Below are 27,962 nucleotides of genomic sequence, written 5' to 3'. Positions count from 1 at the left end.
GACAAATGATTGAAGTGAGAATCCCAAAGAACATTTCACAATCTCCAGACCTTTTCTTCTGTGGAGCCCAAATGAAAATCCCTGAAGGTTTCTTTATTTCACAACCTCTCAACGGCCATTCTGGCCCTGTGATAATATAAAAGGGATGGCAGTAGGAAGAAAGTTTAACCATCATTACTCCACTATAAAACAAGAGTAAGAATGCCAAGCTACACATCGAAAAATAAAAATAATGAAGATTACAAAGTATTGTGCAAACATAAAGGACTCTGACAAGCTGAATAATAATTTTAATGCCATCCAACAGAGCCACTGCATTTGATGGGATTATCTTAAAATAACCAGTGGGGGTCATTTTGTCTAACAGCATAAACAACTATTGCAAATGTCCTGGAAATCCACATGAAGCATCTAGATTTTATAATAAAAACAGCTATAATAAAAAGCTGTTTTCTCTCTCTTTCTGCCTTCCTCTTGCCCTCTCTCCATATGTCCATCTATTCCTTTTACCTTTCCTCCTTTTGTTTTGAAGTTGTATTTCTATTAAAATATGATGACAAAAATTATCTAAAGTAAATAAAATAGCATCCAACTTAATTAAGACACAGAGCAAAATCTCAGAGTCTTCTATCATTTTAAGTAGTGGAAAGCTTTTAAGAGTAGGCTTAAGTAATTGAAAGCCAAATTACTTCCAAATATACTAGCTTAAGGCATCTGGGCATGAGTGATTGCAAAAGGGCCTTGTGGAAGATTGATTGCATTAACGATCATACTGCATCTTTCATTGCAATGTGACTTAGCAGTTCCTTGCAACAAGACGGAGAGTTGTGTGCTCATTCCTTTTTAATCTGGACTGGTCTTTGCCCAAAAGAATATGGCAAGAGTGACAGTGTGTCAGTTCTGAGCTTTAAGGGTTTTGCATGTTTGCACTCTCAATCTTAAAATCCTCACCACTGTCACACAAAAAGCCTGGGTTAACTCACTGGAAGACATGAGAGACTTTGTGGAGATTCACATTGTCCTAATTAAGAATAATATCAATGTCTAGTAAATGTTCAGCCAACTCCTCAAATATATGAGAGTCCAGGCAGTATCAGTAGAACCTCCTTCCTTACTTAACATCCAATTTACCCCAGGCACCTGAGTTATTTTGGGTGTAACCAGAAGAACCATCCATCTGAACCACAGACTCCTAAGCCATGATAAATGCTTATTGTTTTAAGCCCCAAAGTTTTGGAGTGGATTATCATTCAGAATATATAACTGATATAGGCCTCATCTTTATTTCCTCGTCACTTGATTAGTTGATTTGCCTGACATTTATTAATTTCAACAGAGTTGATACATACCAAGACCCTGGACATACATTTTTTACCTATTATATTATAACTGATAACTTGAAGCAATATCTGTGATGCCTAAACAGTATTCCTATCCTCAGAGAGATGTTTATACCCTTTATGATAATCACAATCTCAGGCCACAACTCATGGATACCCTATGCTGTTATTAATATTAAAGAGGTAATGCCCAAGAATGAACAAAACTTGTGAAGTGTAACATGCAAATTGGCAACATCATTTAGTCAGTTATCTGTGATGAAGTCTTCATTTCCCTCACAGTTATAGACATATTTAAAGACTTAATAAGACAATCTCGGTTGGTAGGAAAGAGTGAGAAAAGCTCTATCCAAACCAGAGTTTTACCCAGAGACTACTTTCCTTATAACAATGGGAAGTCTAGAAAGTACCTGGAGTTGTGTGCAAACATTTGTGTACATGTCCATATATGCATTTTTTACTGAAAAGTTCTCCAGCATCCACTCTGAGCAACTGATAGAATTACTAGACAGAAAACCAGCAAGAATATGGAATATATGAACAACACAGTCAACCAACAGAATCTACTTGACACAGAACACTTCGCCCAACCCAACAACAGCAGAATTTGCATTTTTTTCAAGTACATATGGAACATTCACCAAGACAAAATATAAGCAAGTCATTAAAAAACTCAACAACTTTTAAAGAATTGAAATCATATAGTGTGCTCTCTTACCATAATGTAATCAAATTAGAAATCAATCATGGAAAGACAATTAAAAAATCTCTAAAAACATGAAAATTAAGTAACACTTAAATAATCCATCAGTCAAAGCAGAAAAAGTCTCAAAAAATTAAAAATACACAGACCTAAATAAAAACGAAAATACATTACATAAAGACATAAAGTTACATTTTATGGAACACAGCTAAAGCAGCACTGAGAGAGAAACTTATAGCACTAAATGCTTACATTGCAAGCAAGGAAAACTCCCAAATCTAAACTCATCTAGCTTCCATTTAGAAAAGTTTAATCTAAGTTTCTAACCCCAAATGTTTTATAATTGCAAAATTTGGTAACTGTAATAATGGTTTTTAATTTCCAGGACAATGTCAGTTTTTCAAATTTCTTCTATTTACATAACTCTTACTCTCCATTATTCTCAGTTCCTAGATAAAATTATTGATATTATCCTTAAGCTTTTTTTTAAAATATAAAAATTGTGATAGACAAAAAACTCTGAAAAAACAGGACAACACAAAGAAGAAAATAACTTACAAGATGAGCAAAAAAAGCCCATAATAAGTACAAGAAAAAAATGATAAAAACAGAAATGAATGGGATTGAACACAGGAAAAAAAAGAGGGAAAAATCAATGAATCAAAAAGTTGGTTCAACTGATAAAATGTTAGTAATACTGACAAAAATTAAAAAGAGATAAGGCATAAATTAGCAAGTCATGAATGAAGTAAGGGATATCACTACAGATCCTGCAGTATTAAAAAGGTAGTAAGGGATATTAGAAGAAATAGACCAATTACTTGAAAATTATAAACTACCAAAATTCAGCAAATATTAAATAGACAATGTCAATAGGTCTATAACCATTAAATAATTTGAATGTATAATTAAAAAGCTCCCAAGTGATAAATCTCCAGGGCCAGAGGGTTTTGAGAAATCTACCAACTATTTAAAGAAGAATTTACAGAAATTTTACAAAATCTCTTCCAAAAGATTGAAGAGGAGAAAATACTTCCCAACTCATTTTATGAGGCCATTGTTACCTTGATACTAGAACCAGACAAAGATAAAGGAGAAGGGAAAATGAAAGAAGGAGAGAGGAGGGAAAAGAGAGTGAAAAGGGAGGGGGAAAAAAGACTAGTATCTCTCATGAACTCATGCAAAAATCTTTAACAGAATATTAGCACGTCACAGTCCACAATATATGCCCTTATGCCCCATTAAAATTTCAGAATCACCTGCATGTTAACGTAAGAATCCTAGGACACCACCACTTAACCCCAAGTAATAAGGATGTCTTTAAAAATTATAATGCCTAGGCTCTACTCTCAAGTAATTAAATCAGAATATTTTGAAATATAGTCTAGCATCTGTTCTTTTTTCTCTACAAGTGATGATGGGGCATAGTAAAAGTAAAGAATCACAGATTGAAACATACAAAATGGAAAAATCTTTTCCAATTATGGGAGTCTCCCAGAAGAAAGAATCTATGTTTCAGTGCAGATATATTTGGCTCTACAATGCTCAATATACTAAAAACAGAATCACTTTAACGAAATTGTAGTAACAACGTCATCAATTAATCTGAGCGATTTGTGTTCAGTGGACATCCATTACATTTTTTTCTCTTGAGTAACTTTGCCTTTGGGGAACATGCCCTCCACTAGCCTGCCAGTCACATGATCATGATTCCCCAGACAACAGAGTAAGCACATGACCCAGCATGGCCAGTTGGATATAGCCAGCCCCAAGCCACAGAAATTGATCTGGGGTAGAAAACGTGACCCAAATAATATTATTAATGTGTCCTTTTGGAGAGATTTACATAAATACTGGGAAAAAGAAGTCCCTTCTCCTTTTCAGATAGTTATGACCGAAGCGCCTGGATACCTGGAATAAGCAGAAACATGTTTCATGCCACAGGAAAAGAATTATTGTGAAAATGAAGTTGTCACAGAAACAGTCACATGATAAAGATAGTCAGAGCCTTGTTGACTGTGTTGGCACCCCTAGATGCAATCCCTTGGACATCCCAGTTATCTAAGCCAGTAAATTCCCTTTTTTCATAAACCAGGTCAACTTAAATTTCTATTACGTAAAATCAAGCATATTCTAATATATTATAAGTTGCTGAGATTCATCTGAAGTAATCTCATCCTTTGAAATCACTAAAATTTATTTGTATCATCTACCCTCCATTCTATAGTAATTCATTTAATTCCCCCAAGATTACTGCAATTTGACAGAAATGTACAATTTCCTTGCATTTAGCTGGAGGTCCTAAGGTTGCGTCTGTTGAAACCTGATCATCCCAAGAAGACTTATCTTTATGCTACACTGATTCATCCAGAGAATTCAGCTCCTTTTCTTTGACATTGCCAGAAACTACTCACAAGGTGTGCATGAATGTGCCTGTGCAAACAGCTGAGTTTACTAAAGTTTTAAAGTTATAAAGGGGCTTTATATTACAGAAAAAACAAATAACCATCATGAATTATTAGACATACCTTTTTTTAAAAAGCCATTGAGAGTCCTTAATTTGAACAGGAATCTCCCTCTAGTCACTGTTTTCAACCTTCCTTTGTTCCCTACTGTATTGCTTGGTGCTCTTCCTCTTCGTCTAGACTTTTATACCTTTTCGAGCTTTCTTATTTTCCCGCTATCTCAGCCTTAGGTTATCCCACCCAGAAAGCCAACACCACACTCTGTTATACTGAATGAATTACCCTCATTCAAGAAGTCTCTGCACGAATCCTCCTTGCAGTCACTGTCTCAGTTAAACAAAAAGGCCATCTGCTCAGATATTGCATTCAGCAACAAAGAAGAATTGACAAAGTTTTAAAAATTCCAGTTTCACCTAGCCCTCTCCCCAATATGTCATAGTAAATTGAAAAAAAAAATCATATAGGGATTTACTTTACCAATGATGAGAATGCTCCTGTCACCATCTATTCTCCCAAATTATAACCAGTTTTGGTTTCAAATAATAATTTCCTCTCTTACACATATATGTTTTAATGGAGAAATCCTGAAGAACACCTCAGTTCTTTATTCTACTGTGTATTTCTTCATTCTGTTGTGCAGACAGCATCACATGCATAGCAACTACTTAGTAAAACTGAAGAAATTCCGAGCAAAAATTTCCTTTAGTAGCAGTAGTACTCCTACTCTAGAGGTTAGAGAGGGTCAGGAGCAGATAGGCTGCAGAATCAGCAAATAGGAAGCTTTTCCTATCTAGGGTAGGGTTTCAGAACCTCAGAATTATTGGCATTTGGAACTGGATCACTCTTTGTTATGGCGGGTTGTCCTGTGCATTACAGGATATTTAGCAGCATCCCTGGGCTCTACCCACTAGATACCAGGAACATGCACAAACACACTCACCCAAGTTGTAAAAATCAAAAATGTCTCCAGATGTGGCCAAATAGCCCATGGGGGACAAAATTGCTGGTTGAGCAACAAACTGCTCTAAGGAATCACTATTTTGGAAAATACAACATAAAAAATATGGATATAGACTGCAGCATTATAAAATGTCTACATATAACCTATTCAATCCTAAAACAATTAATAAAACGTTAAATGCCTTAATTATGTAGTTTTAAATAATAACGAAAAAATCCAATTTAAATATTAAGGTAAAAACAGAATGCTTATTCACTATACTAATGTTTTTTGAAAACAGTCTGGCACACACTTTTGTAATGATACATACTTCAGAAACAATCTGGAGACTTAGAAAGTGCTTTAAAGATAAGACCATATTAAAATTATTAGTGAAGACTTTACAAGCCATATTGTTTTGAAATGGATTTTGCTAAGAGATGTTCTGTATTTCTAAATGTAAAACCTCTATTCATTCCTCCCTAATTACTTGTTTGTGGATTTTATAGTTGGGTAACTGGCTATTGTGCTATGTTTATTGGTCCCTGACACTTAATACTCATAAAATTTTTGTTTGCAAAAGATGACCTGTTATATTACACTGTCACAACTAGTCCAGATTCTTCACCAAGCCATACTGGATTCTTAATATGAGAACATAAGAAAAAGAGGAAAAAAAAATAAGAGATTGGTTGTGGCCTAAGCCAGGAGGACTAAAATGTTAGGTGGTCAGAGGACCAAATTCCAAAGTGCCCTAAGAAACCTGAATAAAAATTTCACCCAGCTCAAAATACTTGAGATTAGGAAGGCTGGCAGTGGAATGGTTCTGAGAAGTTCGTGTAACCTCAAAACTGTCTCCAAGGTATGACTGAAAATATAAAGGGTCAGACCCAAAGTGTAGAAATTATAGTTAAGTTTAAGTTTCACAGGCATCTCTTGAAACTCACTGAAAACAGGGGCCAGAAAAATAAGACTAATTCTACACCTATCCTGCTGGTGAGAATAAAGCTTCCCATACATCCCAGTTGGTCACATCTGTTTCAGAAAATAGAAAAAGCTAAGGTTTCTGGAGGCTCAGAGACTTCACTTGAGTGAGCTGGAGATGGCACGTTACTTCTCTATAGTAATTAAATGTTCTTGGGCTATACGGATCAACAGGGTAGTTTTTTGTAATTTGAAACATGGTTCTGTAGAAAGTGACTTATCCCAGAAGATCCTGACACTTATCAAGACAATTAAACCAAAAAATATGAGTGCATACTACTAACCTCATATTTAAACACGTTTCATTAGAGACAAGTTTCTATCACTGATACAAAGATAAATGGAGAAATGGCATTATAAGGACTAAGGAAAAAGAGAAGGAGAAAGTACCAGAGAACACTGCAGAATAAATAATTCACCCCAAACATTTCTAATCAAAAGACAGAGGTACTTAGCAAGAGCTGAGACACTCTGACATTAGTAACATTGGGAATCCAGTACCACCTTTGGAGCCAGAGAAGTAACAGGATAACATGAACATTTCAGGAGCTCCATGAGAGCTGTGTTTCTATATCTCTGTGTGATCTCAGAGTCTGCCAAAGACTCATGGCAGATGGGCTCTCTAGTGAAATCTGAAATCACATAGAGGTGCAGCTACCATCAGAGATGGAAACTTAAAGCAGGGAGGGAACATGGAATAAACAGCCTAGCTTCTCTCTCCTTCTGCTCTCTGATATCTTTCTGGTGTCTTCCCTTGTCCATACCCTACTAGAAGCCATCTGGCAAGGGAACTCAAGTATTGCAGGCCAGAGGAGTCAGCCTTCAGGGTTCCACATCAGGGGCATAAGGGCAGAGGGTGGGTCTAGGAAGGGAGTTAAATGAAGAACAACCAACACAAAAATAAACATTTATTGGACATTCATGCAAGAAGCAGACACTAGACTACACATTTTATGTAATTAAAGTCGTATGTAGATATAATTGGTGAGTGATTTGGGGAAATTTTTCCCCAAATATTTTCCCTGTCAGACTTAAATTTCCACTATTCAGTAACAGTTGGGTTTATACGGGTGCTCTACAGTCCTTCTAAAGAATAGCTCTTTATACAGATAGGAAACATAGTTTGGCAAATGTTTTTCAAATATCACTGTTGAAGTGGGAGTAGGCACATCACATGGTGAATGCAGGAGCAAGTAAGAGAGAGAGTGGGGTGGAATGGGGGCACACACTTTTAAATGACCTTATCTTTTGTGAACTCAGAATGAGAGCTCACTTAACACCAAGGGGATGGCCCAAGCCATTCATATTGCAGCCACTCCCATGATACAAATACCTCTCAGCAGGGCCCACCTGCAGCACTGGGGATTATGTTTCATTATGAGATTTGGGTGGGGACAAATCCAAACTATATTATTCTGTCCCTAGTCCCCCCAGATCTCAAGTCTTTCTTACATTGCAAAATACAGTCATGCCTTCCTAACAGTTCCCCACATCTTAATTTATTTGTGTCAACTCAAAAGTCAAAAGTTCGAAATCTAAAGTCTCATCTGAGACAGGGCAAATTTCTTCCACCTATGAGCCTGTGAAATAAAAAACAAGTTGGTTCCTTCCAAGATAAAATCTGGGTATAGGCATTAGATAAACATTCCCATTTTAAAAGGGAGAAATTGATCAAAAGAAAGGGACTACAGGCCCCATGCAAATTTGAAAGCCAACAAGGCCGTCATTAAATCTTAAAGCTCTAAAATAATCTTCTTTAACTCCATGTTCCACATATAGGGCACAGTGGTGCAAGAGGTGGGCTCCCAATATTGGGTAGCTCTCTTCCTGTGGCTTTGGGAGATGCAACACCTACAGCTGCTTTAATAAGACCTGGCACAGACATAGGGACACGGGTGGAGAGGCTGTAACACTCTGGGATCTTGGGACAGTAGCCCCCTTCTCACAGCTCCAGCAGGCAGTACCTCACTGGGGACTTCAAGTGGGGAGTCCACCCTTGCAGCAGGCTTCTGTCTGGACACACGGTCTTTTCCATATATCTCCTGAAATCTAGGCAGAAGGTGACACGCTCTTTTACTCTTGCACTCTGTATGCCCATAGGCTTAACACCACATGGAAGCTGGCAAGGGTTATGGAAGCTTGCACTCCCCAGTTTGGCAGCACAAACAGTATCTTGGGCCCTTTGAACCAGGTCTGGAGCCAGAGCAGCTGAGATGCAGGGAGCAGTGTCCTGGTGGGGCTGGTCTGGGAAACCATTCTTTCCTCCTAGGCCTTGGGGCCTATGATGGAAGGAGTGGCCAAGAAGTTCTCCAAAATATCTTCCAGGCCTTTTAACCATTGTCTTGGCTGTTAGCACTTGGCTCGCCTTTAGTTATGCAAATATTTTCAGCAAATGATTGCTCCTCAGCCTGCTTGAATTCCTCTCCCGAAAAAACTTTTTCTTTCTCTGCAGCCTGACTAGGCTGAAGATTTTCCAAACTTTTATACTCTATTTTCTTTTTAAATATAAGTTCCAACTTTAAGTCATTTCTTTGCTTCTATATCTGAGCATAGGTTGTTAGAAGAAGCCAAATCAAATCTCTTTTTTTCTTTGAGATGGAGACTCACCACTACCTAGGCTGGACTGCCATGGCACGATCTTGACTCACTACAACCTCCGCCTCCCAGGTTCAAGCCATTCTCCTGCCTCAGCCTCCTGAATAGCTGAGACTACAGGTGCATGCCAACACACCTGGCTAATTTTTGTATTTTTATTAGAAACAAGGTTTTGCCATGTTGGCCAGGCTGGTCTTGAACTCCTGATCTCAGGTGGTCCACCCACCTCAACCACCCAAACTGCTGAGATTACAGGCATGAGCTACCATGCCCAGCCTATATCTTGAATGCTTTGCTGCTTAGAAGCTTTTTTCCATCAGATACCCTAAATCTTCACTATGAAATTCAGACTTCCATAGATTCCCTAGGGCATGAACAGAATGCAAGTAACTTCTTTGTTAAGGAATAACATGTGAGAACTTTTCTCCAGCTCCCCATAAGTTCCTCATTTCCATCTGAGACCTTGGAACCTGGACTTCATTGTCCATAACACTATCAGCATTTTGGTCACAACCATTTAACCAGTCTCTTAAGAAGTTCCAAATTTTCTTTCATCCTCCTGTCTTCTTCTGAACCCTCTAAACTCTTCCAACCTCTGCCCATTACCCAGTTCCAAATTCAAGTCCACATTTCTAGGTGTCTTCATAGCAATGCTCTACCTCTCAGTCCCAACCTTCTGTACTAGGCCACCTGCAAGCTGGGAAAGAGAGAAGATGGTAGTGGTTCAGTGCAAGTTTGAAAGCATCACAACTAGAGAAGCCAACATTGTCGCCTTCAGTCTGTGACCAAAAGCCCAAGAGTCCCCAAGAAGCTGCTAATGCAAGTCCCAGAGTCCCAAGGATGAAGAACCTACAGACTGATGTCCAAGGGCAGGAGGAGCAGAATCAAGCATCTGGCACAGGAAGAAAGAAGAGACCCAGAAGACTCAGCAAGAACTTATTCCACGTTCTTCCACCTGCTTTATTCTAGCCATGCTGGCAGCTGATTGGATGATGCCCATCCACATTAAGGGTGAATCTTCCTCTCCCAGGCCACCAACTCAAATGTTAATTTCCTCTGGCAACACCCTCACAAACATACCCCCAAACCAATACTTTACCAGACATCTAGACATCCCTCAATCCAATGAAGTTGATACCTAGTATTAGCCACAGAATCTTTCAAGTGAAAGAGAATATAGATTGCTTTCTTAACGCTTGGGGCTTAGAAAAGTTTTAAAAATTAATAGCCCACAGGCCAAAACTAGCTGTAGATATGTGCTTGTCTCTCAAAATGTTGTCCCCTAGAATGTCTTCAAGGTTTTGAATCAGCTGCCAATTTAAAAATCAGGAGATGCCAAATAAAGATGTCCTGGTTTTCTTGAAAAAATTATAATATCTGACCTGTTTCTTCCAAGAAATAATGAATGAGAGTGAAAGATGGGATGCTCTTCAGATTTGACTACAGTCCCTTCCACCCAACTGTTGTCTTCACCATGTTCTGGTCACATGCCAGATGCCATTTATTACAATACTTGAGCTTTTAAATTTTAATACCTGGCTTGCCTAACTCATGTAAATGATCTGCCAACCCTTTGTAGACATTTGAATTTCCTAAGTTAGGAATAGGATCCATGGATAAACTCATCAAGACATAGACTTTCACCTGATAATAAGGATGAGATCCCCAGAGATGGCATTGATTGCCATGAATGATAACAAGAACAATGGCACTGAGGATTTCTCAGGGAAAACGGATCACCACTTGGAAAAAACTCTACAGAGGGAATTTAGTGATCAATGAGAATTCTTAAAATTCCCTCCCTGAGATTTTACTGGAGTTTACACTGTGATCTTTAAAGTCATAGACTATTTCCCATTTATCTTTGATTCTAGCATAGGTACCAGCATACATTTGAGGTGCAATATGCATATACTATGTCAAATAATACTATGATTAATTAATTACACTGTATTTCAAGGCCATAATGGCTACATTAAACTTTTTAATATGAGAAAAATGGTAAATTAAGTTAGTCATTCATCAACAAAATAATAATCTTATCTGATTACTTAGTCGAATAGAAAGTCCCAGGGGTCACAAGATTCAGAACAAGTAAAACCTAACAAGTCATGCAGAAGTAAATTCTAAAAGGATCAAAAAGTTTCCAAATAGTGTTTATCCTTTAACATTTTTAAAGGGATTATTCCATCAAGTTGCACAAGGTCAGTCACTTATAGAAAAAAAATAGCTGAGCACAAAAGACAGCAAGAAGAGAATTCTACTAATATTGTAAAAATCTAGAGTGTGTGATTATTACCTCTAAGTCTCTGAATAAATACATTGGCTTAAAAATAATTGGCTGAACATTCCCAGTGATCCCTGAATCTGGGGTACACAGACTGGTATTAAATAATGTCCCACTGTTCTCCCTAGTTCTGTTGTTGTTCTTAATGGACTTCTCTTTGAAATGTGTGTTTGTGTCTATGTCAGGAGGAGTTGTGTTCTTTACAATAATGGACAAAAAAATGACTCAATTTAGAAAATTTATATTGTATACACATTGTATTATATACCTGTCGTTGTTAAAAAAATAAATAAGAAATCGAATGGCTCTATGGAGAACTCAAGACCTCTTTTGTCTATGTTTGACACAAGATGCTGACATGGGGCATAGGTCAAGTTCACTATTTGGCCTTGTTGTAGAGCATGGAGCTTTGCTGTACTCATGAAAGCTACAGTGTTACGAGCAAAGACATTTAAAGCTGTAAGGTCCACGTAGCCTGCGCCTTTTGGATTTCCGTCTTTTAGAATGTCTCTCTTTTGAAAGTTTTTTCATGCCACTGGTAAAGTAAAACAGTCCTTGAGCTCTTTACCTTTTAGTTTATTCTCTTCTGTCTGGAGAATATGAGATATTCTCACTGGAGGCTGAGTCATGTGGATGTGTGGGATGATAAAAGAGAAATTTTCATGAAGCAAATAATGTGACTGATATTCTGGAAAAGGAAAAACAAAATGGATAAACTGGGTTAGGAAGAGGAAGAACCCAGTTCTCCTACAGGCAGGTGATTTAAGTTGCCTGAAGCACATCCAGACAGAGATGTACTATAGTTAGTTAAAAATGAAGATTCACTTTTGAAGGGAGGTTGGATTGTCAATCAATTTCTATAGAAATAATGATTTAAACTGTAGAAGATTTCGCTAAGAGAAAAGTAAAGAAGTGAAGAGACAAAGAGAAAAGGCAGTGCCTTTAGGAAACATCTACCTTCTAGGATCAGACAGAGAAACGTGAAAATAAGAGGGTTTTTTTCAGATGTTTCCAAAATAGACTGAACACCTGCTCTGTGTGTTAAAAGTTCAAGCTCCTAACAATAGTATAAATAAATGCATCTATTTATCTTCCAGCATGACTCTTCCTGCAGGATCGAAAATGTCTTATTAATGTCACCCACAGCATTCATTTATTATGGCCATTTATTATTCATCTTGAAGTGACAGCACACCTAGCACTTGCTTAAACACTTAGGAAGACAGACTTCCTTCTGTAACAGGTTCAGGTAAAGGAAGACAAGTTTTATACTTCAAACTTAAAAAATAAAATCAAGATTTAGGATCTGGGTTTAAAAGCAGAGAATGCCTTGATTGTGTGAATTACTTTTCCCTTCCCCCAAAGAATTTTTTGGAAGCAATTTCATTAGTATTTATTTACATGAAGGGAATTTTCTACATGAATTACGGAATTCTGTTCGGTTCTTATTAAGATTTTTATATCACTCTGCACTTTGGTCTCTACATAAGATCTATTGCTGCTAAGCAGTCAGTTGCCGGAAGAGAATGGAAACTATGAGGAAAGGGTAGACATGGTGAAATACGCAAGATTCAAAATAATGCCAATTGTTATAGCCCAAGGACTTGTCTTTTTAGAAGTTGTTACTTTTTCTTACTTAATCTTCAGCTTGATGAATGGCTTCAAAATGAAAGGCATCAAAAGCCATCTCTGCATAGCCAACAAGCCTTATTTTATGTACCTTAGACCATTGGTTCTCAGAGTGTGGTCTCACTGCCAGCAACATCAGTCTCATCTGGGAACTTGTAAGACATGCAAATTTTCCAGCCCCACCTCTGACTTGGTAATAATTGTGGGGTAGGCAAAACAAATGTGTTTTAATACTACCTCCTGGTGATCATGCTTTGACAACCATTGCCTTCTACCAATGACAAAAATTCCAAGGAGCGTTTCATCACCCATAAGATGAACATCTCTATCCTAAATCTCATCAGTTCATAGCATTTACAGATGATAAAACTGATCTTTCTGGTATATCCCATGGCTTTCTCCACTTGGATGCTGTCTTATGTTTGTCAATAAAAGAACTACAAAATGGAGATCAATAAAACACATAAGGCTAATAAATGAGAAAAGAATGTGATTCTAATTTAATGATCCAAGAGGGCATGGTATAGAAAAGTAAATGTTCAAAATTAATATTAGATTTAGAACACATAAAAATTGCCACTCATATTAAGAAATGTTAAAGAAAACATTTGATCTTAAAATACAGTCATGCGTCTTTTAATAACAGGGATACGTTCTGAGAAATGTGTCCTTAGGTGATTTTTCATTATGCTACCACAGAGCATAATTACACAAATCTAGATGCTATAGCCTACTACACATCTAGGCTACATGGTATAGACTATTGCTCTTAGGCTACAAACATATACAGCATGTTATTGTATAGGTTTGAACCATATAGTACTAAATGCTGTTGGTAATTGTAACGGAAAGGTATTTGTGTATCCAAACAACATAAAGGAAAAGTAAAAATGAGGTATAAATGATTAAACATAGTACACTTGTGTAGGGCACTTACCATAAATAGAACTTGCAGGACTGGAAGTTGCTTTGGGTGAGTCAGTGAGTGGTGAATGAATGTGGGCTTAGGACATTATTATACACTAATGTGAATTTTATAAACACTGTACACTTAAGCTACACTGAATTTATTTTAAATAATTTTTGTTCTTCAGTAACAAGTAACTTCAGCTTACTGTAACTATTTGCTTTATAAATGTTTTAATTTTTTTAACTTTTTACTCTTGTGTAACAACACTTAGCTTAAAACATATTGTACAGCTGAACAAAAGTATTTTATTTCCTTATTCTTAAAGTTTTTTCTGTTTTCAGATTGTTAAATTATATTTTTCTTTTTCAACTTGAAAAAAAAAAGACACAGACAAATACAGTTGCCTACTCCCACACAAGTTAGGACTATCAATATCACTGTCTCACTGTCTTCCAGCTCCACATCTTGTCCCACTGGAAGGTTGTCAGGGGCAATAACAAGCAGGAAAGTCTTATCTCCTATGATAACAACGCCTTCTTCTGGAATACCTCCTGCAGAACCTGCCCCAGGCTCCTCTTGAGGAGTAGGTTGCCTTGCACTAGCATCACCACAATCACGTGAGTAATACATTGTGCTAAAACCTTACGATGGCTACAGCATCACTAGGCAATAGGAATTGTTCAGTCCAATTATAATTTTATGGGACCACCATTATATCTATAAAACATCATTATGTGGGACATGATTGAATACTTCCTTCAAGCACTTCCACTAAAGTGACAAAAAGAAGTAGTATTTTGACTATCACCATATTCCTAGGGATAAAACTACTACACAATCCTAGTGCTATTCTTTATTATTAGGAGTCAGGGCTTCTCAGGGACTAAAACCTTAGCTAACAATAAACAACAAACAATATGAGTATGGAACATCTTGTTGCCTTTAAGCAAGAGACTTTCAAAAATGTCTCAGAAGTAATGCTGAAAAAACAATGGAGACAGCTTATGGCGTGCTCACAATACAATAATTTGAACAAGAATAATTATGGTTTATTGGAATAACTTATGTCTGTGAAAAGCTTTCACTTCAGTCCATAAAAGTACTTAGCAATAAAAAAAAAAGTAGATGATGTACAAAGAGGTCATCGAAAAACAAAGAGAAAGGCATATTTATTTTTAAAATATTTTAGTGAGGTTGAAAATTGACATGTATAGATGTTCAGTTTCTTTGATATGTTTCAATATCTTTATTTTTCTCAAGAAATAGGAAAAAATCTACAGTGAATGTTAAGTCAAATAACTCAAGAAAACTGGAGATTTTTCTTGGTAGACCAGATGAGTTACCAGCCCCTATGGTCACTGATAAGAGTCAGAAGAAAAATTCCAGTGGTGTGTTAGAAACTGACATATGATGTGGTGATCACAGAAGAGTATCTGCTGCCCAGATTTATCTCTTCAACTCTTAGATAATGAAACCACTAGATGCTTTCATCAAAAATACTGAAAAACGAAAGCATCATGAAGTAGAGTCTTACTGCCTGGAACTAAGGTTTGAGGGACATGGGAACCCTCAGAGGAAGCTCCATGTTTCTTGTATAAGACAAGGGCTTCCAACAGCCATTGACATAGTGGCTAAATTTTAACTCTCAGAAAAAAACTCAAGCCAGAAAACACTGGCCCAGGACTGGCTGTATCAACTTTGAAGGGATCCAATAAGATCCCATGTATCAACCAAAAACCATGTGATTGACAGCCCAGTATCTGCAACACCAGTTTGACTGAAACTGCATTCTTTTTCTTTCAAGTTTAGCAAAATTACTGAAACCTAGGAAAGTATAAACAATGAGAAGTATAACAAACAAGGAAGGTATAAAACAAGTTTGTAAATAATGGAGACATAAACCCATTATATAAATACTATCTAAGAGTTTAAGTGTAGAATAAAAATTTTGAATCCCATTGTGATTGTGATTGTTTGTACATGCACATGTGGTGCCATCCGCTTTTAAAGTTTCTGAAACTTAATGAAATTGGTCAGTATTTTATTAAAATACTTAGGAGAATTTGTCTAATTAAATTTGTAATCTAATTTAATATCTGAGATGATTCCATTCATTAGATGTGTTTTATTAGTAGCAAGAGCATTTAAATGTTTTTCTAAAAATTAAAAATAAGATTAAAATGCAAGCATTAAAAAGGTACCTATAATAGTGTGTCACTGCATAAAGTGTTCTTGGTCATAAAAAAAATTCTAGAAACAATCTTATTCTTTGATTTTTTTCCTCATAGGAATCTAGCCCCTCAACATCTAAGCACACATCCAAGGATGGGATTTTGATTTTCTTTCCCTCCTCCATTAAGCACAAGGCTGGGTACACACTACTAATGGTTTAAAATTCCACAGGAAATCTATAAAATAAACAGTTTCCATCATCTAGTTTATTTCAAGTAAAGAAGGAGTAGATACTGAATATGAAGAAAGCTCTGTTATCAATCACATGCCGAAAACAAAGAGGCATACAATATAGCCCCACCTTCCAAGATCTTTGCAAGAGTGAGACGAAAAGACGTAAGACAGACTGATAAATACTATTAATTCCTTTTACATCTCAGATAAAATAAACAGAGACTCCTTTACTGAGAACCCCATAGAGAAAACATGTTTCTGTGTGTCTCCTTCCAACAAAACAAGTAAATTCAGTGTGTGATGTCTATAACAAAGATTCAGTCACATTTTCTCACTTTACAGGATTGACATTTTCGATGTTGATTTCTAAAAGCAGTAGTGGGTCAGTCTGACATGCTTTTTAGAGCATCATAACTTGAACTTAGAGAATTGGATCTAGTTGATAATAATAATGGCAAAATGAAATCCTATTTATAATACTGCCACACTAGAAAAAGCAAACCTCTTGTATCACATCCCTGATCAATGTGTTAGCTACTCCATGCCATATTCAATATTCCCACAAAAAAGTCTCAGTACAACAAAGGTTTGCGACAGATAGTATCTTGGAGCCTCCTGTAATGGGATTTGACAAGAGCCAGGCCCTCTAGGCAAGCTCAATCGATGTTAATTGAAGCAGAAGTGATTCAAAGGCAAATAGGAGTCCTTGAGAGGTGAGGGATTGTGACTCTCTCCTTTTCCCATTACCCCCTTATATTTAACGACTTGCCCTAGTCTGTGAATTGTAATTTGATTTGCCGTCAGGTGACTCTTGCCTGGTATTATTATCATGTTAGTTGAGTCTTTCATTTAAAGGAAAGATATCTCATAACTTGTAAGGGTGCCTATTTTGCAAGAAGGAAATTGTTCTCTGGCAACTGTGTCTCAGGTTTTTAAGGCCCCCATTCCTGTTCTTAATCCCTCTGATATTAGCAGAATATCAGTAGAAAAACAAAGAAAGAGACTATTTAGTCTTGAATAATATTGCTGTATTTCCTCTGGTGCTTTATTATATCTATAACTGACCAGCACCAGAACTTTGAATTTGCTTGGGTTTATCCCAGAAGCAGAGTCTAAGATAAGAATTTTTGTGCAAATTACTTCCTGGGGAAGTGATTCTAGGGAGCACTGGTTAAGAGTGGATAACAGCATGAGATAGAGAATGAAAAGTGGCCAACAACTAGTTAACACCATGAGCAACTGGAGCATCACCTCACAGAACTCAGAGCCAGCATAGAACATGCCTCATTCAGTCCACCAAGGGGTGAGGGAGCTGGAGTGTTTACATCACATCTCTTCAGCCACTGGTTGATGGCTAGTCTCAGTGGGGCAGGGAATGCATGCCCTAGCACTTCTGGCCTGTGATATACAATGGTGCCCCAGTTAAAGGAAGCCCTTAAAAATGTGGACAGGATGCCAATTGCAGCCGCTACAACCTGTTTACAACTATGTAACCTGCTTTCAATTCCAGTGGTTCTTCAAACAGATACACCATATCACCAACCTCTGGGTAAACTGTTGGAGGGAAGTGGAAATTACGTGGAACACATTTTCCAAGAGCATAGGCAATAATTGTGGGAAGCAGGTGAGAGAGAACGAGAATAGACCTAAATTACAAATAAGGACAACGAAATTGAGGTTTAAAGTCACAAACCAGTAAGCAATCAGACAGGGACAGAAGCCCAAATGAGGAAGCAGCTGAGCCTGGCGGTGAAGAGTTCAAGCTCTGGAGTCAGGACAACCTGACCGATTCATCCAGCTATGCCTCGCACCAACTGGGTGGTCTGGCTCACTTACCTAACCACTCCATGGCTCAGTTTTTCATGTAAGCAATGGGGGTAATGAGAGTACCTACTCATGCAATCCCTCTGATGATGAAATCAGCCAGAGCTCGTAATGTTTTGCCTAACGCCCAGCCTACAGTAAGTGCTCAATAACTGTTAACTTGCTGCTGCAATTCTTATTGTCATTTTAATACTTCAGGGTAGAAAGTAGAAAATATTCTTTCTACTATGCATGTCTTGAAGTCCAGGAATAATGACCGTGGGACAATAATCTGTATCATGGCAATCAGGGAACAACCGTTCTATTTGCCACCCAGTCCAAAATGAATCGTGTCAGCTCTTGTCTCTGCTGCACATTTTGATCACCCCAAAATCCCAGGTGTGGTGTAGAGAATACCAGGGTTCTCTCGGAAGTACTTTCCACTAAGGTGACAGATCTAGTGTGATGTGGTTTTTGATGGTTTGGATTATTCTCCTTAGTTAAAGAGCTCTCCTTGTCAGTATCCAGAGAGATACTCACCTCCTCTTGGATGACATGGGCTTGAAGTTGTAAACAAGTAGAAAAGGTGGTGTCTTATTAGTTATATGATTTTCTGAGAACAGGATAGTATATACTTTTCTGAGAATGGGATAGTGTCATTGCTGTGAAGGGGGTAAAACATCTGCCCAATTTTCAGAAGGAGAAATTAAGGAATTGAGGTATTTGGTTATGTGGCCAAGGAAGGCAGCAGCAGATTCTCCACTCCAGACTTCTGCCTCATGAATCTTCACGTTTTTTCCAAGAGCTTTAAGTACAGAGGCCTAAGAAACTACTCAGAGGTTACTCAGTGTTCTCAACAAAAGGTTAACTGTAAGATATTTAGAAATTCATTCAATTCTTTATTAACAAATAAAATAGCCACCATGTATTGAGTATTGCCACATCCAAATGAATTTACAATGTTCAAAGTACCATCCATGTGATGTCCTTTTACAGGTACTTATCACCACATCATAGGAAGTATCATTATCCCCATTTTGTTTATGAGGACGCCAAGGTCCAGAGGGTTTCTGGCTTGTCCTAGAGTCTCAGAAATAAACAGGGACTCCAGAGTTAGAACACGATGGCAGATGGCAGCACATCTACATAACAGGGTTAGGCTGTGACTAGAGATTCCTGTAGTTGATGGTAATATGAAAAATTGAGAAGCTGACCATACAACTGACCACATGTGTAGACAATGGACAGCTCTGGTGCTATTTCTGAAAAAGCAATAATGCTAGGTCCAGCGGAAATGTCTAGCAGGTCAACCACTGATAGGTCTACACTGGACTTTCTTAGAAAGCTACTAAAGACACAGTTTTGCAGGAAATTGACAGAGACCTTATTGCTGAGTCAACTGAATGTGTTTTATTGCAAGGCAGGCACAATTACAAAACATAAATCGGAAATACCACAGTTTTCATAAGCACAATCACAGAAGCATGCCTTGTTCTTTACTCCAAAATGGACAGATCCACAGACAGACCTGAGCAACATCGTGGATGCTCAGGTAGATCTCTACTTCCTGCTTTGTCTTAGAAAATGGTATTCTGAAACCATCCACTTACTGTTGACTAGCTTACATTCAGGGTATTTGAAGCCACTTTTGATATTTACAATTTCTTTAGCATTCTAGCTGCAGGATCAAACAGGAATTAAACTTCAACCTACAAGGTTTGTGTTTCTTTGTAGTGTAACATATACATCAAATAGTGTGCAAGAGCCCCAGGTATAATGTATGTTTGATTATGTTTCAACTCTAAGCGATACCACATTGAGATCGCTTCAGTAGCTAAGCAAATGTGACTCAGGCCATTACCTGGATCCAAACTTTAAAAAAAAGAATGAAACAAAAGAAAGAAAATGTATTTTAACCTACAGCTCAGTACTATACAAATCAAACAGCACAGCCCCATTTACAAGGTAACCTGGGACTGCAATTCAGGAAATCCCTAGGGATAAAACTTGTTCATAAACAAGGCTAATTTCAGCACAGAATACTACTTTTTAAAGCAATTTTTTTTTATAATTCCCAGAATCAAGGAAAGAAATAATACAGGGAAAAAAAAAAGAAATCCAACCAGTCGAAAGCATCCAGCACTATGTGTTAGGCAGGTGATAGCAAAGGAAAAACAGTCCAATGAAGAACTACAGCTCAGAGAACATCAGTCTTCAGGGATGCTGGGTGCGAGTCAACTTTAGGTGCCTGTTGGTTCCAGTTTCTGCGTTTCTGTCCTGTGCATCTGCCTCACTATGCTTCAGCAGCTCCCCGGACACCTGAGGGGGTGATCCACCCTTTGGCAAAAACTCAGGGCCTAAGGAAGAACACACAGGAAAAAGCCCATCAGGCAAGAGCCCAAACAATCTGATAGTGAAAGGCTGATGGAGGCAAGGGGCAGAGGGAAGAGTGGATGATTCCTTACCTCCTCCCAGTCTGCCTCCCAACGCTGCTCCTGAAGGGTGGCTTTATGCTTTGGAATAGCCAGTGGCTTGGAATCTTTGAGATCTTGTAGTGAGCTCATTGTGGTATTCATCACCTTATAGTCCATGGTATCTCTGTTGACAAGAACATAAAATAAATACCTTGGCATCAATGTTCTTTGGAATCTCGAGGAGGAGACACAACGGAGCAACACAGACACAGAGAAAGAAGGGAAAGGAGGACGAGAGAATAAAACTCAGAAAGGATACTCTACCTGCCACCTTTCCCTGGAATTCCCCTAGGCTGTCGTATCCTGGACTGGATGGAGGCTTGAGGTGATTTCTAAGACCGCCCAGAGGTCTCAAAGGTCTGAAAGATCAGGAGGCATCATTCCACTGCTACACGAGCACCTGAACTCAAAACTCAGCTCCTTGAGAACCTCAGCCAGCCTCGCCCCAACTCTCCTGAGTGGATGATGTCACTGAAATGCTACATAACAGAGAGCAAAACGCAGTTGAAAATTAGCAGGAGATCCTCCTTCCTTTGCCCCAGGTTGGTAGTCAAGGAAAGACCAGGGGGCTGGGGGTAGAGAGTGTTTCAACCACATGGTCTTCCCTTTAACCGTTTCAAGGTTCAAGTCAGCCCACTCTTAACTTCCCACCAAGTGACAAAAGTTCTAAGAAGATTCTTGCAGTGCCATGGCCCATGCCCTTTAGTTCAATCTAGCATTGCTTGTGGATATCACTCAGATCCTGAAGAAAGTTTTTATTTTAGACAGGCTTCCTGCCTGAGGCAGAAGAACTCCAGACCTGGAATACAAGAGACACCTGGTTCCACTTGTGATCCTTCTTTTCCAAAACCTATAGAAAGCCTAGGGCTAACTCTTTGCCCCTGAAAGAACCTGTCTTCCTGGAACACAGGGTAAAAATCACATAGTGAAGAGTGCAAGCCAGAAATAACACAGGCTGGGAATAACACAGGCTAGAAATCATAGAAATTGGAGCACTACCAAGAAAGACTTACAGAGAACAGAATTCAAGAGAAACTTAATTCCAACAAACCCAATGGCATGCCAAAGAATACAGGTTGATAGGAGTGGTCTGTCCTGGATACACCTAATAAAGCAGGTACATTATCTGTAGAGTTTAAAAGCAATAAATAAACTAAGAGTCAGTCTGCTCTTTATTATGACCATGCTCTGGCAATTCTAAACAATGTTGATGAAAGATAATGCTTCTTACTCAGGCAGTTTCACCTCCTTGGTCCATTACTGCCAACTACACATGTTATCCTGATCCTATCAGGCCTTTGGTTGTGATCTTCCCTCTACCTATAACCTCCTTCTCCCAATCCCACCCAGCCTACAACCTGCTCACTTTCAGATCCTATTTCAAATGCTCCCTCTTCAGTGAAGCATCCCAGGAACCTGTTGGCTTGTTGATTACTCCCCTTATCTCCGAGGACAACTTATCTATATATTTTTTTATCTATACCTTACATTTTATTTATATATGCACATTATCTTTCCTATTAACAGACATCAAGATGCAGTGAAAGGTGTACAGGGTCTGAAATCAGGCCTGGGTTAGAATCCCATTCCTCACAATGAACTGGCTGTGCAATGCTGAGTTAGTTATCAAAAAAAAAAACCGAAAACCTCTTTAGTTTATTTCCACATCTGCAAAATGGGAATATCACCTATCACAGAGAGTTGTTGCTTGAAATTAAATAATGCACACAAAATATCTAGCCTGAGATAATATACCCTCTACAAGTATTTGTTTCTCTAACCCTCTGCCTTAAGGGAAGAATCTTATTCTTTCATCTTTAATTTATCCACCCCATTCCCGCAGGACTTATCAAAATAAGTCACAAAATGTGGCAGGTATAGAAATTCGGAGGCTTTTGTATGGGATAGCTACCACATAGGATTGTGTGGAGAATGAAATAACTATGTGTTCAGTGCTTACATCAGACCCTAGTACACAGTATGAGTTGTATAAATGTATGTTAAATAAAATGACCTTGTGAGCTAACGTAGGATTCCCTGCCCCCATGGAGTACTCCAAACATAAATTATCAATATTAGGGAGGAAACAGATATGGCACAGCATTTAGAAACTAAGACAGACCCTCTTCCATTTTAGGTAACATGTATTAGAACTCACAATGTGCCATGCACAGCATTAATAGCTTTATAAATGGTGTTGCATTCAATTCTCACTTGAACCCTGTGATGTGCTGTCTTCACTATCCCTATTTCACAGACGGAGCAGCAAAGGCACAGAGATGTTAAGTAACCTACCTACGGATCCACAACTAATAAAGTGCCGAGCTAGGTTTAGAGACAAGGTTTTTTTCTAACATTTATTTTAAGTTCAGGGATACATATGCAGGATGCGCAGGTTTGTTACATAGGTAAAAGTGTGCCACTGTGGTTGGCTGCACACATCATCCCATCACCAAGGTATTAAGCTCAGGATCTGACAGCTGCACTTACTGATGTTCTCCCTCCTTCTAACCTCCATTCTCCAACAGGCCCCAGTGTGTGCTTCCTGGCCCCATGTGTCCATGTGTTCTCATCTTTCAGCTCCCACTTATAAGTGAAAATACAGGGTGTTTGGTTTTCTGTTCCTATGTTAGTTTGCTGAGGATAAGTTTCCAAATCCATTCATGCCCCCATGAAGAACATGATCTTTTTACGGCTGCATAGTGTTCCATGCTGTATATGTGCCAAATTTTCTTTAGTCTATCATTAATGGCATTTAGGTTGATTCCATGTCTATGCTATTGCAGATAGGGCGGCAGAAAATATGCACACACATGTATCTTTATAATACAACAATTTATATTACTTTGGGTATATACTGAGTAATGAGATTGCTGGGTTGAAAGATACTCTGCTTCAAGGTCCTTTTAGGAATTGCCATACAGTCTTCCATAATGATTGAACTAATTTACATTCCTACCAACAGTATAAAAGCATTTCCTTTTTCTCCACAACATTGCCAGCATGTGTTGTTTTTTGACTTTTTATAAGGTTGGTGCAAAAGTAATTGTGGCTTTTGCCATTAATTTCCATGACAGAGTCACAATTACTTTCACACCAACCTAATAATAATAGCCATTCTGATTGGTATGAGATGGTATCTCATTGTGGTTTTGAATTACATTTCTCTAATGATCAGTGATGTTGAGTTATTTTTTCATATGTTAGTTGGCCACACGTATGTCTTCTTTTGAGAAATGTCTGTTCTTGTCCTTTGTCACTTTTTAATGGGATTGTTTTCTTCTTGTAAACTTAAGTTCCTTATAAATGCTGGATATTAGATGTTTGTCAGATGGATATGTTGCAAAATTTGTCTCCCATTCTTTAAGTTGTCTGTTTAATTTATTGATTGTTTATTTTGCTGTGCAGAAGCTCTTTAGTTTAATTAGATCTCATGTGTCTATTTTTGCTTTTGTTGCAATTGCTTTTAGTACCTTCATCATGAAATCTTTGCCTATGCCTATGCCCTGAATTGTATTGCCAAGGTTTTCTTCTAGGGTTTTCATAGTTGTAGGTTTTACTTTTAACTCTTTAATTCATCTTGAGTTGATTTTTGTATATGGTGTAAGGAAGGGATCTAATTTCAATTTTCTGCATATGGCAGCCAGTTCTCCCAGCACTGTTTATTGAATAGGAAATTCCTTCCCCATTGCTTGTTTTCGTCAGGTTTGTCAAAGATCAGATGGTTGTAGGAATGTGGTCTTATTTCTGGGTTCTCTATTCTGTTTCATTGGTCTATGTGTCTGTTCTTGTATCAGAACCCGGCTGTTCTGGTTACCGAGCCCTATGATGTAGTTTGAAGTTGGGTACTGTGATGCCTCCAGCTTTGTTCTTTTTGCTTAGAATTCCCTTGACCATTTAAGCTCTTTTTGGTTTTGTATAAATTTCAGAATAGTTTTTTTATAATTTTGTGAAGAATGTCAGTGGTAAGTTAATGGGAATAGCACTGAATCTATAAAGTGCTTTAGGCAGTATGGCCATTTTCACAATATTACTTCTTTTTCTCTGTGAACATGGAATGAATGATTTTCCATTTGTTCTGTCTTTGATTTCTTTGAGCAGTGGTTTGTAGTTCTCCTTGAAGAGGTCCTTCACTTCCCTTGTTAGCTATATTCCTAGGAATTTTATTCTTGTTGTGGCAGTTGTAAATGGAAGTGTACTTGTGATTTGGCTCTTGGTTTGTCTGTTGGTGGTGTATAGGAATGCTAGTGACTTTTGCACTAGCATTAACTTTATATCCTGAGAGTTCGTGGAAATTGCTTGTCAGCTTAAGAAGCTCTTGGGCTGAGAAGATGGGTTTTCCAGATAGAGGATCATGTCATCTGCAAACAAAGATAGTCTGACTTCCTCTCTTCCTATTTGAATACTCTTTATTTCTTTCTCTTGCCTGATTCCCCTGGCCAGAACTTCCAGTACTATCTTGAACAGGAGTGGTGATATACGGCAACCTTGTCTTCTGCTGGTTTTCAGGGGGAATGCTTTCAGCTTTCGCCCATTCAGTATGACATTGGCTGTGGGTTTGTCATACATGGGTTGTTATTATTTTGAGGTATGTCCCTTCAATAACTAGTTTATTAAGAGTTTTTAAAATGAAGGAATGTTAATTTTCATCAAAGGCCTTTTATGCATCTATTCAGATAATCATGTGGCTTTTGTCTTTAGCCCTGTTTATGTGATGAATCATATTTACTGATTTGCATATGTTGAACTACCTTGCAACCCAGGGATGAAGTCTCCTTGATTGTGGTGGATAAGCTTTTTAATGTGCTGCTGGATTCAGCTTGCCAGGATTTTGTTGACAGTTTTCACATCGATAGTCATTAAGGATACTAGCATAAAGCTTTCTATTTTTTCGTTGTATCTCTGCCAGGTTTTGGTATCAGGATGATGCTGGCCTCATAGAACGAGTTAAAGAAGAGTTCCTCCTTTTCAGTTTTTTGGAATAGTTTCAGTAGGAATGGTGTCAGCTCTTCTTTGTACCTCTGGTAGAAATCAGCTGTGAATCCATCTGGTCCTAGGCTTTTTTCAGTCAGTAGGCTATTTGTTACTGCCTCAATTTTCAAAACTCATTATTGGTCTATTCAGGGATAGAATTTCTTTCTGGTTCAGGCTTGAGAGGGTGTATATATCCAGGAATTTATCCATTTCTTCTACATTTTCTCGTTTATGTGCATTGACGTGTTTATAGTATTTTTTAATGGTTTGTTTGTATTTCTGTAAGGTCAGGGGGATATTCCCCTTACCATTTCTAATTGTGTTTATTTGATTTTTTCTTTCTTTTCTTCTTTATTAGTCTAGCTAGGGGTTTATCTATTTTATTAATTTTTTTCAAAAACCCAGCTCCTGGTTTCATTGATTCTTTGAAGTGTTTTTCATGTGTCTATATCCTTCAGTTCAGCTCTGTTCTTGGTTATTTCATGTCTTTTTCTATCTTTGTGGTTTGTTTGCTCTCGGTTCTCTAGTTGTTTTAATTGATTTTAGGTTGTTAACTTGAGATCTTTCTAGCTTTTGGATGTGGGCATTTAGTGCTATAAATCTCTCTCTAAACTCTGCCTTGGCTGCAGCCAGAGATTCTGGTACATTGTATCTTTGTTCTCATTAGTTTCAAAGAACTTCTTGATTTCTGCCTTAATTTCATTATTTACCAAGGAGTCATTCAGAAGCAGGTTGTTCAATTTCCACATAGTTGTGTGGTTTTGAGTGAATTTCTTAATCTTGGGTTCTAATTTGATTCCCCTATGGTCTGATAGAAGGGTTGTTATGATTTCAGTTCTTTTACATTTGCTGAGGAGAGTTTCACTTCCAATTATATGGTCAATTTTAGAGTGTCATGAAGAGAGTCTTACTTCTAATTATGTGGTCAATTTTAGAGTAAGTGATGAGAAGAATGTACATTCTGTTGTTTTGGGGTGAAGATTCTGTAGATATCTATCAGGTCAACTTAATGCAGAGCTGAATTCAGGTCCTGAATATCTTAGTTAATTTTCTCTCTATATGATCTGTCTAATATTGTTAGTGTGGTGTTAAATCTCCTACTACTTCTGTGTGAGAGTCTAAGTCTCTTTGAAGGTCTCTAAGAACTTACTTTGTGAACCTGAGTGTTCCTGTGTTGGTTACATATATATTTAGGATGGTTAGCTCTTCTTGTTGAATTGAATCCTTTACCATTACATAATGCCCTTCTTTGTCTTTTTTGGTCTTTGGCAGTTTAAAGTTTATTTTGCCAGAAATCAGGATTACAACCCTTGCTTTTTTCTGTTTTGCATTTGCTTGGTAAAATTTCCTCCATCACTTTATTTTGAGCCTATGTGTGTCTTTGTATGTGAGATGGGTCTCTTGAAGACTGCATACTGATGGGTCTTGGTTCTATATTCAGATTGCCATTTTGTGTCTTTTAACTGGAGCGTTTAGCTCATTTACATTTAAGGTTAGTAGTATTGTTATATGTGGACTTGATGCTGCCATCATGATACTAGCCAGTTATTTTGTAGACTTGTTTACAACGTTGGAGTTGGAAACAAGGTTTTTGAGTTATACTTTGATCATTCATTCACTATAGTTCTATTGCAGAGCTTCATGCCATGATGGAAATGTTCTGTGCTGTCTAATACAGAAGTCACTAGCCACTGGTAGCTTTGAGTTCCTGAAATGAAACTACTATAATTAAGAAACTAAATTTCAAATTTTACTTAATCTTAATTAATTTGAGCTTAAATAGCTATATGTACAGGTATGGTAAACTTGCACTACCATATTAGATAGTGAAAGTTTACTATATTTTGGATATCATTTCATGTAGGTTTCAATTCTTGCTATTAGAGATGATATATAATTCACTGCATACATGAAGTCAAGTCAGAATCATTGAGTGAAGAAAAAGATTATAAGAGAGCATAAGACTATAGGCTTTTAGGCAAAATATTTGAAATTAAGGTCCTATTTTTCACCAGCTGTGCCCATAGCACATTAGTTAATTTAACTTTCCTGAACATCCAATCTCTTTTCTGTTATAGAGGAATAATAATATAATTTCTAGGATCAATGTAATCATCAGGTAATATGGCACATGACATAGGGTACTTAGCACATGCCTGGTATAATTTAAGTCAAAGTTGTATACACATAACTTATGTGAATTCCTCTCTCAATGCTTGGTTATCATGCAGAAGGATGGGAGAGAAACGAATAACATAGACAGAAGGAGAACATTTTCCACCTGTATTTCACTCAGTATACATATGTATATCACACAGTAAGCATGAGCAAAGAGACATCAATCTATTTTTTTCATTCCAACAAGCTCTCACAGTGTCAGTGTTTAATTCTAGTGTTTATTTGTGATTTCTCCTAATTCCGACTTTAGAACCCAACTAATCCCCATCCTCTA

The 27,962-nt window shown here is 37.7% G+C and overlaps 1 protein-coding gene across 5 annotated transcripts in view; it reads right to left on the bottom strand.

Annotated features, from left to right (window-relative positions):
- The window catches only part of LOC116537523, a 618,525-nt gene that overhangs the window by 401,974 nt on the left and 188,589 nt on the right, over positions 1–27,962 (bottom strand). The window contains exons 2-4 of one of the 5 annotated variants that reach the window (XR_004263169.1): positions 20,801–21,015; positions 20,528–20,660; positions 18,949–20,419 (exon numbers count right to left, since the gene is read on the bottom strand). The exons of 2 other annotated variants lie outside the window; for them this stretch is intronic. The gene's annotated coding sequence lies outside the window, so the exon portion shown is untranslated. Of the gene's footprint in view, positions 1–18,948; positions 20,420–20,527; positions 20,661–20,800; positions 21,016–27,962 lie in introns of those variants that run through there. 2 more of the 5 variants (XR_004263170.1, XR_004263168.1) reach the window with 2 other exon arrangements.

This window comes from Sapajus apella, unplaced genomic scaffold (assembly GCF_009761245.1).
Source record: "Sapajus apella isolate SASKATOON/1434 unplaced genomic scaffold, GSC_monkey_1.0 scaffold4, whole genome shotgun sequence".
NCBI classification, from domain to species: domain Eukaryota; kingdom Metazoa; phylum Chordata; class Mammalia; order Primates; family Cebidae; genus Sapajus; species Sapajus apella.
This window is presented reverse-complemented; position numbering and strand designations above follow the sequence as displayed.